The sequence below is a fragment of the Typopeltis vanoorti genome, chromosome 18, assembly GCF_054136105.1.
Source record: "Typopeltis vanoorti isolate ZY-2024b chromosome 18, IOZ_Tvanoo_1.0, whole genome shotgun sequence".
Taxonomy (NCBI): domain Eukaryota; kingdom Metazoa; phylum Arthropoda; class Arachnida; order Uropygi; family Thelyphonidae; genus Typopeltis; species Typopeltis vanoorti.
In genome coordinates this window covers 41,056,062-41,067,668 of record NC_143566.1, presented here as the reverse complement: position 1 = coordinate 41,067,668, position 11,607 = coordinate 41,056,062, and positions in this window count along the sequence as shown.

Genomic DNA, 11,607 nt, shown 5'->3' with positions numbered 1-11,607 from the left:
AAAATACAGTCTCGAGAACTCATTTCTAATTATTGTAATACTACTGCAAATTTTCCTCACAATTGCTGTAAATGTTGCTAGTTGTGAAAGGTGTTTTTATAAATAAAAAAGATCAAGAATTACCTACATGATTATAAAATACACTTTGCCCATGTCATCGACGATTTTGCTAACAGAAAAGAAAGAGAAATAACATTTTAGAATGTTGAAATTAAAGTTTTACTTCAAAAATAAACATCGTGTTTTAATTTATTTCCCTATTCGTTGTTTTGACTTTTTGTAGTATTTTTGGTGTGTATTGAGAGGGGCGGCAAAAGCTCTAGCTACACCACTGATCAAGGGAACTATTCCATACCAACAGAACGTCGCCCACACTATGACACCACCTCCTCCTAAAACTTGAGGTGTGTTTACAAGGAAAGCTTTGTTTTTTGCTTCATGGGCTAACGCCAAACACTCTGCCTACCTTCAGTAGAGAACAAGGTGGACAGTGACACGTTGGACCACATAATTTTTTTGCCAGTCTTCATGTGTACAGTTACAATATTCCTAAAACCACTGTATACGAACTTTCTGGTCCTTTGCAGAAATGGATGGTATCCATATAGGCATACGGCTGCCAGTACCGATCTTCTTTTTCAATTCCCTGCCCGTAGTTCGGTAATATATAAGTCGGGAACAGATATCATTAAATACTTCGGTAAGTTACTGCACACAACAAGATCTATTTGTCCATTCAAGCCTTCTCGGACGACAGCGATGTCGTTCCTGACAGACTTAGGAACATAGCTAGCCTCTCGATATCCAAGTGAGATATTCTGGGGTTTAATCGGGAAAATTAAACGCCCAGGATATCTAACCTTTTGAGAAACTAGTCAGCTGTACTCTTTTCATAATCGTGATTAAAGCCAGACAGGCACCCACAATAACTCATTTATTAAACTCCGACAGAATCTTGTTTTTTTCCCATTGTAATCAATACTATTGACGATTACTGACCAGCAGCAGCAGCATTCTTAAATAGTTGCTTAGAATATGTGGTGATGCATGTGACCAAGTATTTTTGCATATACGCTACGTAAGTGACGTTTACGTCAATCTGCATAAACGTTTCTAATTCAGTGGCCGGTATGTGTATCTTATTCTAAAATTGTGGTTACGAATTCCAATCTTGGGAACGGCATAGGCATTTACAAGCTGTACTTATAGGCCTAAAGACTTGCAACTGCAGCTAATTATTATTATTATTATTATTATTATTATTATTATTATTATTATTATTATTATTATTATTATTAAACATTTACTCTTCCCTACCATGCGATGATAATCTCATTTCATAGCCTTCTTTACTCCTCTGCAATATCCAAGTAATCAAATCTGTGCACTGTCATCGCTATCAGATTAGATGATACAAAAATCTTTATTTCAAATCTTCCACTTAACACCTTTTATTTCTTAAATAGAGTAGGCGAAGCCGTTTTAGACTATTCAGCTTTTGAAACTGAGTGGATATCATTCTCCATTCTTAGCCACCTATGCATAGTTCACCAAATCTAGCAATGATGATTGTAAGCCAAGTGAAGAGTTTCAGCTGACAACTGCCGCCAATTCGTGTTCCTAACCCTAACAATGCCAGCCTGGTTGGCTTAGTGGTTACCCTATCCGCTCTCTAGCCAAAAGGCTGCGGGTTCGAATCCCGTGGTGGGCATGGATGTTTGTATTTGTCTGTGAAAATACTAGTCGTGGTGGGCAGTAGATGGTGTTGGTGTAGAAGATGATGGTAGTTGCGGTCCGTTTTAGTTGGTGTACTGAGGGTGGAGACAGAGCTGTAGAGTAGGTGCCCTCCCTCCCTCTTTCCGAACTCCCTGGAGGTGTCACGTAACGATAATAATAATAATAATAATAATAATAATAATAATAACGAAATATAAGAGTATTACGTTCTGAAATAGTGTTGATTCTGCGGTCGATTTTTCATGAGTTGCTGCATTATAAACCCGAATCACCAGGATAAAAAAAAAAAAATCTTACTTGCCGGTCTCCAGATCGACTAACTGGGGAATCAGTTGAAGAGAGAATTAGGAAAAAATCGACGACCAGAATAGAACTCAGAACACACTTTCTTAGAGGTGCTTAGCATTATAGATCATTTCTAGCTACAATGTGCTAGCGTATTTTTAAATGTTCTGCTTTTGCCGCATGCTGCAAAGGCAGTTTAGATTAAAAGTTTATAATATATTAACTGTACTGAAATATTAATTTCATGAAATATCATGAAATATTAACTGTAGTCGAAATGAAATTTATGAAAAAACAGCAAAATATACATTATTTGATTATAAAACGAACAGACAATGAAATAATTAAACCAAAGAACCAGTAAAAGAAGACATAACGAAATATAAACATTGGATGAAACATGTTAAAGCAAATAGAAAGCAATCTCTGGTCTGAAAGAACCTTTCAGACCAGAGACTTGATTATTGCTTTGGACATTGGAGCATGCTACATTATGCGTAATCCATGCATCGAAGAGTGATAACGATGATGTCTTTTTACTGTTAAGTGTGCTTTTCCTTTTTGTAGCGCTGTAATATCATGTGAGTGCGAATCTGGCTGCATTTGGTCAAACGAGATAATTCTGACACTGCGTTAGATCGCAGTGTATTTGTTTCGTGCAACGATAATTGAAAAAATATAATTCTTTTCATATTTTCAACAGTGCCACTCGTCATAATTCAGCCTTGTATCTGTAAAAATAAATAATTATATGTTATTTTAACAGATAAAATAAGATTTACGAAAAATAGTTCACCCTCACCACGAACACGCACCAATAATAAAAGTTTCGTATCTCACAGAAATAACGAGCGCTAGCATACGATACACTGCCCAACCGAGCAGTGTCGAATTGACTTGTAACGTGCAATCACAAGCGAAAACGAATATCGGCGAGTGTGGCTGCGATTGGTCGAACGTGATAATTCCGACACTGCGTTAGATCGCGGTGTATTTGTTTCGTAATCTAAAGCGTTAATCGAACAATTCCAATTATTAGCTATTCAATCACTGTCGAAACATAAGCTGTAACCTTTAACATGTTGTATAGAATTTATATAATGTTGTAAGCATTGTTATTATTTATAAACACAAACAAAATTAAAATTTTTCATATTTTCCTTGGGGATGCTGCAGTATCGCAATGCTCATGTACGGGCCGCCACTGGTTATTACATTAAAATAACCCAAGGATCAGTGCCATATGATCAGTATTAATAGTAATGTAGTGTGGTAAGTTACCATTATTAAAAAGGTCATTTAATCTGTATTAAAAACTCTGAAAAAAAACTGTTCTATTTATACATGCGTTCGATCCGATTCCGAAATATAAATGCTATGCAGATTTAGTAAAGGTGGCCTTGGTTTGCTGTCTTTTCCAATTTTTAACTGGAGCTTTTAATTTTATTCTCCGTTTGAAAAAGATGTACACAACTTATCTTCAACACTGTTTCCCAATGTGAAGAACTATAAAAATAAATGGCAGTTAAACAAAATAATAAATACGCAGCTATCTGACTTGGAACCACAAGACAGGAATAATTAATTGCGCTTCTGGAATAAGCTACCTATGCTGTTGAGAGTCCGCACGCCTTTAATTCTTACGCAAATTTCAGTCAGTGAACCAACGTGTGTGCTTCTTAGTCTTCTCTTACCTTTAAAATATACGTCGATTCCTCATCGCAGGTTCAGCATAGGGAACCGGAGTACTTGCTCCTCTTCGTATGTAACTAGTCAAAATGCTTCGACGACACCGTTAGCCTTATTTGATGTACAATCACACTGTTAACTATTAACTTCTATGGCTGTATGGACATCAATCCCTTGGATTTTTATCCCGTAAACGGTACTTTTTTAATTATTTAATGAAAGAAAGTCTTGAGCACCTGGCTCGCTCTAATTAGGGCTGTGTAGAATTATTTCAATCTGTGATCAGGGCCGCCTTTGGGCGTTTATGTTTCCATCTGTCTTTTTCGTCGTAATCTGATGACTCACGAATAATTTGGTTGCTATCTGGAGGAGAAACGTAGGTATGTCTGGCAGGTTTCGTCTTGGTGGAGGATAGCGTTCCTTACAAACTTACATTTCCTTACATGGGGAATCGAAGATCATTCAGAGGCATTTGGTTTGGATTATTTGTAATCTTTTGATGTTGCTAAGGGAGGTGTGGCTCCACGCTGGTGAACCGTAAGTTAGTGTTGGTCTGATGATTGCTTTGTATATTCTTATTTTGTTTTCTGGAGACTTTGCTTCTTCGGTTGAGTAGAGGGTAGAGTTGAGCTATTGCTGGGTTAGCTTTGTTGCAGGCATGAGAGATGTGGGAGTTGAAGTTGAGTCGGTTATCTAGTTTGATTCCCAGGTATTTTACTTCTTTTTGCCATGGGATATCGATATTGACCATTGTGACTGTCCCGTGGTGGTTTGCTTTCTTCCTTGTAAAGAGTATGGCCGTGCAATTTACTTTGCATTGACGTCTGCATTGACGAGAATAGACGTCTGCATTGACGTCTATTCTCCATTTTTGAAAACCATTTTTCAAGATTTGTTGCTGAATTTTGTAGTCGTTGTGTGGCTAGGTGTGGCCTGAGTGATCTGGCCAGTATCGCCATGTCATCCGCATAAAAAACCATGATGGTTGATGGAGTGTTTGGGACGTCTGAGATGTAAATATTGAAAAGTAATGGCGATAAAAGGGAGCCTTGTGGGACACCTGCTGTGATACTTCTTGTAGTGGATCTGAGGCCATGGAGTTTCGCTTGAAATTTTCTGTCTTTCAAGTAAGAGTCTATGATTTGGATGAGGTTCAGTGACTATTTGCAGTTATTAGTTTGTGGATGACGCCTTTGTGCCACACTATCGAATGCTTTCGCCACATCCAGGAAGATTGCACCTGTATGTTGTTTCCAATTGAATCCAGTAGTTATGTATTCTATATGTCTGTGGATTTGTTGAGTTGTGCAGTGACCTGTGCGAAAACGAAATTGTTCTTTGGGCATTAGGTCTAGATTGTCCGTTTCGTTTTGTAGGCGTTTTAGTATTATTTTTTCAGCGATTTTTCAAATGCCTGACAAGAGGCTGATAGGTCTGTAATTCTGGGGGAACTGAGGTGCTTTCCCCAGTTTGTGGATGAGGATTATATCTGCCTGCTTCCAGCGAGTGGGGAAGTAGTTGCGTCTTAGCATCGCATTGATGATAGCTACTAGATGCATTATTGTTTTGTGAGGGAGTGCTTTTATAATTTTGTTTGAAATCTGATCAGGACCTGGTGCTTTTCTGTTGTTGAGGTTCTTGATGATTTGGTATATTTCCTTTGGCGTAGTATAGCTGGTGTTGTCACATTATGTGGCTAGTTGAAGTGTACAGCGTACTTGCCTGTGGAATTTTTCGATGAAACGCGAGTCCGCATGAGTGTAGTTTGGTTGAAATTTCAGCTCCAGGGCATCTGCAAAGGCTTCTGCTTTTTCATCGTCTCGGTAGACTATGCCTCTTTCTCCATGGATTGGTTGTATGTTGGGGTGATCGCTGCGAAGGGCTTTAGCCATTTTCCATAATGAGTTATCTTCAGTGTTTAAGGAGCTTAGTTTCCTCTCACATAGTTGATTCTTATGGTCTTTCATCGCATATCGGACTAGGTTTGTTGCCCTGTTTAACTCTTCATTATCCTGGGTGATAGTGTTGCATGGTATCGACGTCTGATCCTCTTTTCGTTGCGGATAAGCTTTAGAATCTCTTCTGGGAGCAAGTTAGCTTCAGCTGGAGTGGTAACGGTGGAGGCTGTTGCAAGGCCAGTTTGAATTGTGCTTTCCAGTTTATTGATCGCTGTGTCTACTTCTTTGGGTAAGGAGATGGTTGGAACAGGGCCTGTGATGTTGCAGAGAGTTGCGTTGAGCTTCTTGAGATTTGTGTAGGATTGTCCGGGGATGGTTTCTGCTTCCCCGCCCAGGCTAAGCAGAACCGGATTGTGGTCGGAGCCTAAGATCATTAACAACCTGTAACTGGAATAGGTGCGGGGTGTTCCTGAAAAGCTATATCCAGCACGTCAGGTTTGCCCAGTGGTCCATAGTGTGTTGGTTCAACAGGACCTGCTATGGTAATGTTTCTTGCCATAGCGAATTTGTGTAGGCTTTTCCCATTATTATTGGTGTTTCTACTGTTCCAAGTGGGATGTTTTGCGTTTAGGTCTCCCGCCACTATTGTTGCTTCGTTCGTGTCAAGGAGTTGGGAGAGGTCCGAGGCTAGGAGTGGTTTGCCTGGAGGGTTGTACACTGAATATAGTTTTAGACTACCTGTGTTGTTGGTGTGTATCTCAATTCCAGTTTCTTCCAGGTTTGTAGTTGTCGTTTTCTTGATCTCATTGTATCCTATGTTTTTTTTGACAAAGATAGCCATTCCGCCCTCTCTGTCGTTGAGCCTGTCTGTCCTAAGCAGTGTGTAGTGCCTTATTTTGGGGTTGTCACAAGGCCAAAGGTGCATCTCGTTGAATAAAAGGATGTATATCTTATATCGTTCAGTAAATTCTTTTAGTTCTAGGAGATTGTTGTTTAGTCCGTTAGCATTCCATGCGATCTGTATTGAGTTAGCTGTGGTAACGGTGTTATCCATTAATCATGGAGAAGATGACTTGTGTGTTCTTGAGGAATTTGTTGGTGTCGGCCTGATTGGGATTTGTTTTGCTAAAGGCCATTAACATCTCTCCTAGAGTGGCAGCTAGGATTGCTGCGGGGTTTTGGTTGCAAGATGCCGGTTTGTTATTTGTAGAGACCGCAGATGCGTATGATTTCTCGGCAGTAACAGCCCGGGTTCTGATTTCTGGTGTAGCTTGCTTCTGAGTGGGCGGGGATAGTGCCTCTCTAGTCTTCTGCAGGTTAGATGGGTAGAGTGAATATCCCTTGTAGTTGGCTGGGTGTGGGCCGCCACAGTTTGCACACTTAGAGGGTGTGGTTCGCAGCTTGACGCAAGTGTGCGAGGGATGGTTGTCACCGCACTTGTAATTTGCTTTACATAGTTTTTGTGCATGCCCATATTTTTGGCAGCGATAGCATTGACCGGCTGAAACCTTTCTTCTGAGAGGTTCGGTCTTGATGACTAAGTTGCAATCTATCTTAAGGTCATAAATTTCTCTATGGTCTTTACTGATCTCGACTAAGACCAGAGGAATGGGGCGCCTGTCTGCTCGGTACATGAGTGAAATCTTAATTGGCTCTAGGCCTTGTGATCTGTCAGTAGCTATTTCTTCAGCTAGTATGGTTTCAGCCAGACCTCTGATAACTACTTTTATATTTTTTTCACTCTTAAGCTGAAACGTGTGATATGGGACTTTCAGTTCGTCCATAAGTCTGGTGAGCCGGCGGTAGTCCGAAGTTCCTTCTGGTTGAATCCGGATTCCTTCAAGGATGGATCTCGCTTCATCCACCCACCCACCCCCCCAAAAAAAAAACTGGATATGTGTAAAATATATTGTATATGATCAATTTACGCAAAAAAAAAAAAAAAACATTGAAAAAAGAAATTCACTTAACTATGGCTTAGCTTTCTATACCAAATAAAAAAGAGGATAATGCTGTTTGGATTGAAACAAATATGTCACGCATATCAGTTGTTGACTGCGTTTTCGAAAATTCAGAATCTGCAGAGATGATATTTACTCCAACTCAAATACAAAAAAGAAGAATCTTAACCATATGTAGCAAGCTAGAAAAAAATAGATAAACCCTTGAATGCCTTTTTATTCCCCAAAGAGAATAGACAGAATTCTTTATCCCTAATTTTTGGAAATCTATACGCAGTTAGACTCCACCTCTTATCAGTCAACGAATGCCCATGGTTACCGACTATTTTAAATGCATTAGAGGAGAGTATAACCGACAACTGTTGCCATCTAGCGAACCTATATCCTAATTCTTGTTACTGTCTGAAACAGTTTTTGAGTTCATGAGAAAAAAAAAATCGGTTTGTCAGAGAAAAAATCCTACTTGCTTTATGCCAATAATCAACTAACTCAAGAACTTGTCATATAAAAAAGGGGAAATACCAGTCTCTCTTGAACCGAACCTATTATAATCTTTCTTTTATTAATTGGGTATTATGGAACGAATCAGAACTGCCGTGAGTAATATAATGCGCTTTAATAAATAAATAAAAAATCTTCGAACGTATCTTATTCTCAAGAATGAAAAGGAAGAGTCACTTTTGATGATTTTCATAAATAAAATTCCTCTTATAGTTTAATACCTAACGATTTTAGCGGGACTGTTAACTGTAACTAACTTAAGTCCTTCAACTTTCACTGACAGCTGAGCTAGTTCAAGATTTTAGTTCTAACAAAACAAAACTTTAGAGAGATGGTATGGTAGAAACTGCTGCCATCTCATTGTCCTAAACCATAAGACGGCTATATTATTGTCTGTAGTGATTCTATGGTCGCCTTTCAGGCAGTTAAAAATTCGTGTTTCAGGAAGAAACACCCTAGCTTCCTTTAGTAAATATCGACTACTAATTCAGTAACCTCATGAAAAATTACTCAAAAAAAGTTCGGTTCCTCTACTTGGCGACTAGAATCGAATCAATAATGGCTTTTTAAATGTGGTATTTAAAGCCATGGAGGTAAATTGCATTTTCAGGGGACTGCCTAGTCACATGAATTCTGAGTTTCTATAGTGTCTACCATCCAACTATTAACCTATTACTTTCACCTTGTTGGATGAAATGGAGAAGGATCAACAGTCAATTTCTTCGATATCTGTCAACTAATCAATCAACTGGGCATTTTGATTTCGCCAATCAAGATGACCAATCTCTTTGCCTACATCATTCACCTCTAGACACCTGTTATGAAAGGATTTGGAGAAATCTGTTCCGTTGCATATATATATATGCAACTATACCACCGCCATCAAAACAACTCAGAAACACAAGACAATCCCAAAGGTTATATCTCCTTACCATATATCAGCTCACTCTCCACGAAACTAAGAAGAATTTTAAGAAAGTTCAACATAAAAACCTGTTTCTCTATTCTTCCTAAACTAAGATCGATTTTAAGCAAATACAAGCAAGCTCACAACCATCTACAGTTCCCAGGAGTGTACAAAATTATGTGTGACTGCTGGAAGCAATACTATGGCCAAACTGAAAAATCCATCCTCCTACATCTAGAAGAACACCAGAGAGACATTGCCTACAAAAGAACTAGAGCAAGTGCCCTGTCAAGCCATTACTGTTTTCATTAAACACAAATGATGAAGGCCGTCAACATGAGATAAACTGGACAACAACCTCAAACCTTCATTTATGCCGTGACGAGGTGGAGCAACGCATAGTTGAGTCTAAGGAAATTGTTATGGACCCTCATCACATAAATAATAACCTTAGCTATAATCTACCGGACTCTTTCAGCTCTGCTATCGATATTGGCATACGCGTGAAATCAGACGCACGCTACTTAACAATGGAACTTCAACACGGACTGTAGCTACAGTTCAAAGCTAACTGAATTTTATAATAGTCGTTTTATAGTGATGCGATGTTTCTTATAGCGTTTACTTGCCTTCTATGTTCCCACGCCTGCTGAAGAAGTCGGACAATCCGATGAAACATGTTGCGTTTTGAATAAATTTAATTGTTATTCAAGTCTCGGTTATAGTCAGTATATATAAATATGAATATATATATATATATATATATATATATATATATATATATATTGTTGAAATTAGGATTTACTCGGGATGTACACATTTATAAAACTAAATTTAACTGACTAGAACCCGAGAAAGTATAACAAAAACCTTTAATACATCACAACTAGTTTCATCAGTGCTCCGACTTCTTCAGGTGAGAAATAAAAACATAAGATATAAAATAACACGGTAAAAAATGAACTTTACAGCTTAATAAAAAGCAGAATAATAACAGTCATATTTGAATAGGTGACCGCGTGCTACCGTTGGCATGAGTAGAATGTGTGCGACAGCTAATTTTTGAGCGCCAGTACTGGATTATATATATATATATATATATATATATATATATATATATATATATATATATATATATATATATATATATATATATATATATATATATATAAATACTTTTATCAGCACTCTTACCCCAAAACTAGCTAAGATTTTGAAAAAATTATATATATATATATATATATATATATATTTATAAAACTAAATTTAACTGACTAGAACCCGAGAAAGTATGACAAAAACCTTTAATACATCACAACTAGTTTCATCGGTGCTCCGACTTCTTCAGGTGAGAAATAAAAACATAAGATATAAAATAACACGGTAAAAAATGAACTTTACAGCTTAATAAAAAGCAGAATAATAACAGTCATATTTGAATAGGTGACCGCGTGCTACCGTTGGCATGAGTAGAATGTGTGCGACAGCTAATTTTTGAGCGCCAGTACTGGATTACTGCGCTATGGGAATCAGGTAGATTGTAGCTAAGATTATTGTTTAAATGTGAAGGGTCCAGAACTATTTCTTTTGATTCGATGATTCTTCTTTCGAATTCATCCTTGCAAATATATAAATTAGTAGTGCGTTCCCAATCAACTTCATGTGGCTGTTCTTCAAGGTTAGAGTTTGCCGAGAAAAGGACATGACTGGAAAGGGCGCTCGCTCGTGCTCTACTGTAGGAGATGTCACGTCTATGTTCCTCAAGACGAAGTGAAACAGATTTGTCTGTCTGGCCAAAATAAGGTCGACCACAGTTGCACAAAACTTTATAAACACCAGGAAAATGCAGATGGTTGTGTTTTGGTTTTGGTCGACTCAGAAAAGAACGAAGTTTTGGCAGCGTAGTATAGTCGGTCTTTATGTTGAATTTTTTCAAAATCTTAGCTAGTTTTGGGGTAAGAGTGCTGATAAAAGGTAACTGTATATGAGTGATAGGGTTGGAGTCATCTTCTTGTCGAGGATGTTGGCGTGGTCTCAAACGTTTAGTGATGTTACGAGACGAATATCCATTATTTAAGAAGGTGTTTTTCAGGAAGTTAAGCTCTGTTTGAAGGTCTTCTTCTGTGGAAATGAGACATCTTGCTCGATGGGCGAGGGTGGAGATGATGCCCAGTTTCTGAGGTGGGAAGTGATAAGAAGTATATATATATATATATATATATATATATATATATATATATATATATATATATATATATATATATATATAGCGAGGGTGGAGATGATGCCCAGTTTCTGAGGTGGGAAGTGATAAGAAGTATATATACAGTATATATATATATATATATATATATATATATATATATATATATATATATATATATATATATATATATATATACCTCAAGGGCTCACTCTAGTGAGTACGGGCATGGCGAACCCGAGGCACCTGAAGCTGGACCACGCCTTACTTCATGTAATATATACCTGCTATATTATCTGTAGACTGGTCCCTACTCTTCTTTCCCTCTGTATTTCTTTTCACCTTGCTCCTTCCCCCCCAATGCTATTAGAGTATTCGAGGGCTAGGGGTGATTCTGTCCTATTTACCTATTTTTTTTTATCTCAT